The sequence below is a fragment of the Penaeus monodon genome, chromosome 41 (genome assembly GCF_015228065.2).
Source record: "Penaeus monodon isolate SGIC_2016 chromosome 41, NSTDA_Pmon_1, whole genome shotgun sequence".
Taxonomy (NCBI): Eukaryota; Metazoa; Arthropoda; class Malacostraca; order Decapoda; family Penaeidae; genus Penaeus; species Penaeus monodon.
The window spans coordinates 11,631,977-11,639,476 of NC_051426.1; the positions used below are offsets into that span (position 1 = coordinate 11,631,977).

The window sequence follows — 7,500 nt, forward strand, 5'->3', positions numbered from 1 at the left end:
CTCTCTCCTTCTTCTTCTTCTTCTTCTTCTTCTTCTTCTTCTTCTTCTTCTTCTTCTTCTTCTTCTTCTTCTTCTTCTTCTTCTTCTTCTTCTCCTCCTCCTCCTCCTCCTCCACCACTACCACCTCCTCCTTTTCCTCTTCCTTCTCCTTCTCCTTCTCCTTCTCCTTCTCCTTTTCCTTTTCCTTTTCCTTCTCCATCTCCTTCTCCTTCCCCTTTTCCTTCTTTTCCTTCTCCATCTCCTTCTCCTTCCCCTTTTCCTTCTCCATCTCCTTTTCCTCCCTATATTCCATATCATTTTCCTTATCATTTTCCTTATCATTTTCCTTATCATTTTTCTTATCATTTTCTTTCTTCTTCGCCTTCTCCTTTTCTCTTTCTCTTTTTCTTTCTTTTCCTCTTTCCCCTTTCCCCTTCTCCTTCTCCCTCTCCCTTGCCCTCACTCTCATCTTCACCCTCGCACTCTATCTCTCCCTCTCCCTCTCCCTCTTCCTTTGTCTCTCTCTCTCCCTCTTTCTCTCCTTCTCCCTTTGTCTCTCCCTCTCCTTCTCCCTCTCCCTCTCCCTCTCCCTCTGCTCTCCCTCTCCCTCTCCCTCTCCTTCTCCCACTCCCTCTCCTTCTCCCTTTGTCTCTCCCTCTCCCTCTCCCTCTCTCACTCCCTCTCCCTCTCCCTCTCCCTCTCCCTCTCCCTCTCCCTCTCCCTCTCCCTCTCCCACTCCTCTCCCTCTCCCTCTCCCTCTCCCACTCCCTCTCCGTCTTCCTCTCTCTCACTGTTTATTCTTGCTGGCTGCCATTCCATTCAAAGTCTGGTTTCGTGTTTGTTTATACACACTCGGCTCAGTTAAACAAATCGTGGAATTCAATATGTACGCAAGATGACGGTCAATGTTGCTTAAGGTTGCAGATCCATTTAAGAAAAAAAAATGCAATTACGAAATTTTGGTGTTCATGATAATAGATGATGTGCTAGTAATGCTGAAAATGAATATAACATTTGCTCAGACTGTTAAGTATATTCTATACAATATACAATAACTTTATATATATATATATATATATATATATATATATATATATATTATATACACATATATATATATATATATATATATATATATATATATATATATATATATATATATATATATATATATATATATATATAAATCAGTATAACACAAAAACAATTTTGTTTGTTTGCCTACGCTTTTTTTGTGCGTGTGTCTCTCTCCAGTCTTTTTCGCTTTCTCTATTCCTCTTTCTGTTTCTCTTTATCTTTATCTTTCTTTAGCTTTGTCTTTGCCTTTGTCTATAGGCTTTTTTTTCTCTTTCTCATTTTCACTCCCACCCATTCTCATTCTCATCTTCACTCTCACTCTCTCTCTCTCTCTCTCGCTCTCTCTCTCTCTCTCTCTCTCTCTCTCTCTCTCTCTTCTCTCTCTCTCCTCTCCTCTCTCTCTCTCTCTCTCATCCTCTCTCTCTCCTCTCTCTCTCTTTCTCTCTCTCTCTCTCTCTCTCTCTCTCTCTCTTCTCTCTCCTCTTCTCTCTCTCTCTCTCTCTCTCTCTCTCTCTCTCTCTCTCTCTCTCTCTCTCTCTCTCTCTCTCTCTCTCTCTCTCTCTCTCTCTCTCTCTCTCTCTCTCTCTCTCTCTCTCTCTCTCTCTCTCTCTCTCTCGAGTTTATTTGTCTTATCACGGTCTTCTGCCGCTGTTGCCTTGATCTCCCTATAGAACTGTTATGCATGTGGATGGTATTTTGTTTACGTGACCAAATTATTATCTATATCCAAGGAGTTATCTTATCTACGCCTTTTCTTTTATTTAGCTTTTTTTTATTAATAGAGGCAAAGGAAAAAGACGAAGAGGAAGAAGAGGATGAGGAGGAGGATGAAGAAGAGGAGAGGCACTGAAATAAAATACGAGAGAAGAAAAGAAGGAAAAAAATAAGAAAAAAAAACAAAAGAGAAAGAGAATCAAACACTTACCTCAAACTGACGACTTCATGAAATAAAATCCCAACACGAAATGGACACCCTTCAAACACACCATGCACCACCAACTACGCCATATCACATTATAAAATCACACCGTAGATATTTTCGTTCTTATCACACCATAAAGATTTACAAGGAACGAGGCTGATGTATGTCTCCTCAGAGCACACTCTTACCACATACTGAAGAGCGACGAGGCCTTTCCGCTGTGTCTTGGCCAGGTCGTTTAGCGGGGCAGTAAACAGTTGTAAAACGTGTGTTCGGGATTAGCTGATACCGCTCATGGCACTTACGGGTGCTACTAAATCTTTCCTCTCTCGCTCTTTAGTTTTTTGTGCTCTTCCTATTCCTCTTTCTCTCTTTCTTTTTTCTGTCTCTCTGTATGTCTATTTGTCTGTCTGTTTGTCTCTGTCTGTCTGTCTGTTTGGCTCTCTCGCTCTCTCACTCTCTCACTCTCTCTCTCTCTCTCACTCTCTCTCTCTCTCTCTCTCTCTCTCTCTCTCTCTCTCTCTCTCTCTCTCTCTCTCTCTCTCTCTCTCTCTCTCTCTCTCCTCTCTCTCTCTCTCTCTCGCTTCCTCCCTCCCTCTCTCTCGCTTGCTCGGTAAGTCTCAACATTTATGTCGAAATACCCATCCATCAACTGTGTACCTATTTTTATCTCGTTCAATCTTTCATTTCTTTCACTCCCTCTGTTCCTTTCCATCTCTCACTACTCATATCACTCTCGAAAAAAAAGAGAGAGAAAAAAGAGATAGGAAATGAAAAAACACTCAACAGGTGGCGTAGCATATTTCAAACTGGCATGGACTACCACAGCTGTCCAAACGCCTTAAGGGCATTTTGCTTTTCAATGTTAGTCTGCTACTTCGAACCGACAGATAATTGATCTTAGGTGAAGGGAGAAATGTGGCCGGATATTACCTTCTTGGATTTACAAAGAAGTAAATAAATATATAAATAAATGAATTAATAATAAAAGATAAGGAATCAAAAAGAATAAGGAGAATAAGAAAAGAGGGGGGAAGGAGATAGAGAGAGAGAGAAGGGTGGGAGAGAAGAAAGAGTAGAGAGAGTGAGAAGGAGAGAGAGGGGGAGAGAAGAAAAATAGAAGAGAAGGGGGGAAGGAGAGAAGACAATGGAGAAGAGAGAAAAGGAAGGAGGGGAAGAGAAGATGAAGAAGAATAGAGATAGCGAAAGGGGAACGAGAGAAAAAAATAAAGAAGAGAGAAAGGGAGGGTAGAAAAGAGATTATGAATAAGGAAAGAGAGAGGGAGGGAGGGAGACATAGAGAGAGTGAGAGAGAATAAGAGACAGAGACAGAGACAGACAGAAGGGAAGGAGAAGAAAACCGAAGCGAGATAATCAATAATTTGTGAGTGTGTTTGTTTTGTGTTTGTGTGTGTATATACGGGTGGGTGTACGTTTATGTGTTTGTGCCTTTAAATGGACATTATATGCTTACAAAGTCCACTCAGCAGCTCTAAATCAAAGTGAAATAGACCTAAATTCTTGGCCACAATTGCAATAACGGAGGATCGGTGCCTTAAACTCTCTTGCCTCGACATCATATACTAATAGGTTGTGTTTGCTTTGAGCTTATCAACTGCCTGATAAGCTACTTGTGCTCAGGAAATCCTTTTTTATCGAGTGATGACTACATGTATGTATGTGTGTGTGTGTCTATATGTGTACTTAAACATTAAGACATAAAAAAAAAAAAAAAAAAAAAAAAAAAAAATATATATATATATATATATATATATATATATATATATATATATATATATATATATATATATATACATATATATATATATACATATATATATATATATATATTTATATATTTATTTATTTATTTATCTATATATATAAATACGTACACACACACACACACACACACACACACACTCACACACACACACACAGATATATGTGTGTGTGTGTTTGTGTGTGTGTGTGTGTGTGTGTGTGTGTGTGTGTGTATTTATGTATACATATATGTATATATGTGTGTGTGTGTGTTGTGAAGGGGAGACCACAGTCACCAGATATCAGTGAGACGGGAGTGGTCCCAGCGCAGCTGAATGAAAGGGGTCTTTCCTTGTGGGTTTAATATGGAAGATAGGTGTGAGACCCCAAGAGACCCCCGTCTGCCCTGGCTCAAGGACGTGGTGGAGGTGAGCATAGACCCTGTGTGTCTTTGTATACCTGTTGTCTCTCTCCCTCTGTGTTACGATACATCTTTTATGCGACGGCGTCCCTCGTGGACAGGCGCTCGCTTCCGCCCGCAGTGAAAGTAGTGGGGATACCTGCGTCCACTCAAGGAGGATCTTGCTACTGGAAGGCAGCTGCTTGGGACAGAGGTGTGAGGCGTACCATCCGGCTTTAGTAAGTATTGTTTACATCGCTCGGCCACGTACAAGGTTCGTCCTCGAGCCGTCTGAAACATCTGAAACAGTGCAGTAGGCGCGTCGGGATACATGCTCTGCTAGGCATCTACAAATGGTTCCTGGGGATCCAATGGTCGCTAGGGTCGCCAGAATAGCGGTGTAACGGAGGTTTCGCAGTCAGGTGTAACATTCAGTAACAAGGTTGGTCACCTTGGCAGGGAAGGCCACATCGTCTTAAGAGTCTGATATATAAGTGTACCATTATCCTCCTCCTAAGCCAGTAGAAGGGCTAAGGAGGAGGATAATGATATACTTGTCAATCCCTTACTAAGATGCCAGAAGAGTGAGAGCGTGATAAGAGCAACTTGTCACAAAAAGGGTAACGTGTCACATGAGGTGGGAATTGTTAGGATTAGCGAGATCAGTGGAGCACCATCATATTGTAGAAAGAAGAAATAATAAGCAAGAATTCTAAATCTTCGGGTTTAATAGGCATGTACTTATGCCTCGGACACCTAGAGGCACCTGGGCCTGAACTCGGACGTTTCCAGTCTTATTTATCGTATTGTACTCGTGTCCGTAACTTCTCGGTGCGGAGGGACGCAGGTTCCTTTATTTACGGTCGTGAGCCTGGCTTAAAATCCATCTTACGGCGATAATAACTATATAAAACATTGTGTCTGCAGTGCAATGTCCTTTTCTGCAACAGAATGAACTCCATCAGTTAGTTACATGACAGATAGCAACCGGAACAGCGGGACGCAAAATTCCTCTTCGCTTACGGCCGTGAACCGGACTGAAAATTAAATTCGGTGTATAACTATGTAAATTCATTAGAGGCAAGGCGTCTGCAGTGCACTCATTAAAATGGATTACCACCTGCTAGTTACATGTTACATATCAACCGAAACCTGAAGAGCACAGAAACATATACAGGGAAGGAATTATCATGATAAATACATTGAAAACAATTAACATGAAAAATATACACGGGAATAACCGAACATATCAATGACTGAACAAAATTGCATTATTTGATTTGAGAGAGAATATCAAATATAATGTGCAATGTGATGAGAACAAAGATCAATAGAAAAAGAACACCAGTACAAAAACATTACACCAATTCAGGAATTGTTAAAGAAAGGGAAAAAGGTGTGAGATTAGGGTATGTTTCACTTAGGTCTGATCGTAGCGTGTCAGTTTGTCTGTTGTGTCGTAAAACAATGCTTGGCAGCGAGAAGTGTGCGTTGAGTTTTGTGTGTGCCTTGAATTTGAAAGAAGGCAACTCATATGTAAAGTGTGGGCGGGTGCAAGGAGGACAATAGTTAATTTAGCGCCGTGTGTGTGTGTGTGTGTGTGTGTGTGTGTGTGTGTGTGTGTGTGTGTGTGTGTGTGTGTGTGTGTGTGTGTGTGTGTGTGTGTGTGTGTGTGTGTGTGTGTGCATATGCACACACACATATACAGACAAACACGCATATACAGACAAACACGCATGCACACACACATAAACACACACATACACACACACATACACACACTCACACACACAAACACACACACACACTTATATACATATATATTTGCATTTATATACATAAATATTTACATATGTATACATAAATATTTGCATATATATGCATATATATATGTGAATATGTGTGTATACATATATAGAGATATATATATATATATATATATATATATATATATATATATATATATATATATATATATATATATAGACACATATATATGTATATAATATATATGCATATATAAATATATATGTGTATATATATATATATATATATATATATATATATATATATATATATATGCATATATATGAACGTATTTATCATATCTTACATCACGAAGAAAATATTTCAAATTATCTTACTATGGGACTTCCAGAAGAGCATTTTGTAGCTGAGGAAATGAAACTGGCATTAAATATATTGTTTCCTATGACAAACCTCTAATGCACATATGTATTATACACATATGATACATTCAAACGGTGAGATATACATGATTTATCAGGGACTTAGTTACGGAGCAATGATTGTGTGGCGTCCCTAATGCACTAATAAAATCAACCATTATAGTGCAGATATAAAGAAACATTTTATGTTTGGTGTTTTTCTCAAAAGCGACATTCTTTTGAAATTCGCCATAGATGGGACCCTCACAGGTGTTCCACTCAAGCTCGAAGTGGACCTGGGAGCAATAGTGGCTAAGAGGTGGCGCCAGACTCCTCAGGACCAGAACCCCACTGCCGGATGAAGTTTATGCTCTTGCCCAGGAGTAATATATATATATATATATATATATATATATATATATATATATATATATATATATATATATATATATATATACATATATATAATATATATATATATATATATATATATATATATATATATACATATTTGTGTGTGTGTGTGTGTGTGTATCTCTCTGTCACTCTCACTCTCTCTCTCTCTCTCTCTCTCTCTCTCTCTTTTCTCTCTCTCTCTCTCTCTATATATATATATATATATATATATATATATATATATATATATATATATATATATATATATATATATATATATATATATATATATATATCACACTCTCTCTCTCTATCTCTCTCCCTCTCTCTCTATCTCTCTCTCTCTCTCCCCTCTCTCTCTCTCTCTCTCTCTCTCTCTCTCTCTCTCTCTCTATATATATATATATATATATATATATATATATATATATATATATATATATATATATATATATGTATGTATGTGTATATATGTGTATGTATATATATATATATATATATATATATATATATATATATATATATATATATATATATATAAACATATATGAGAAGGGGAAGAGCAAGATTCCTTCGCCTTGCTGTGCATAGCAGACTCTGGCTTCAATCGGCGACACTCGCACCTGAAAAGAATCCCCGCCGCTTGGACACGAAATTGCGAAGTTCAATCTCCCTCTCTGGGACTCTGCTCTTTCGTCTTCGCCTGACAACTTAATCCTCAAACTCAGAAGTAAGGGAATGTATGTAACAAGGGATTGCAGATTATTTTGTTTTAGTTGAGTAAACTCTGAGCA

General features: G+C 38.4%; 1 protein-coding gene across 1 annotated transcript in view; it reads right to left on the reverse strand.

Moving 5' to 3' along the window:
* Positions 1-2,291, reverse strand: part of LOC119598649 (gastrin/cholecystokinin type B receptor-like) — a 290,096-nt gene extending 287,805 nt beyond the window's left edge. Inside the window, exon 1 of the mRNA XM_037948348.1 lies at positions 1,982-2,291. The gene's annotated coding sequence lies outside the window, so the exon portion shown is untranslated. The remainder of the gene's footprint in view (positions 1-1,981) is intronic.
* Positions 2,292-7,500: the final 5,209 nt, after the last annotated feature.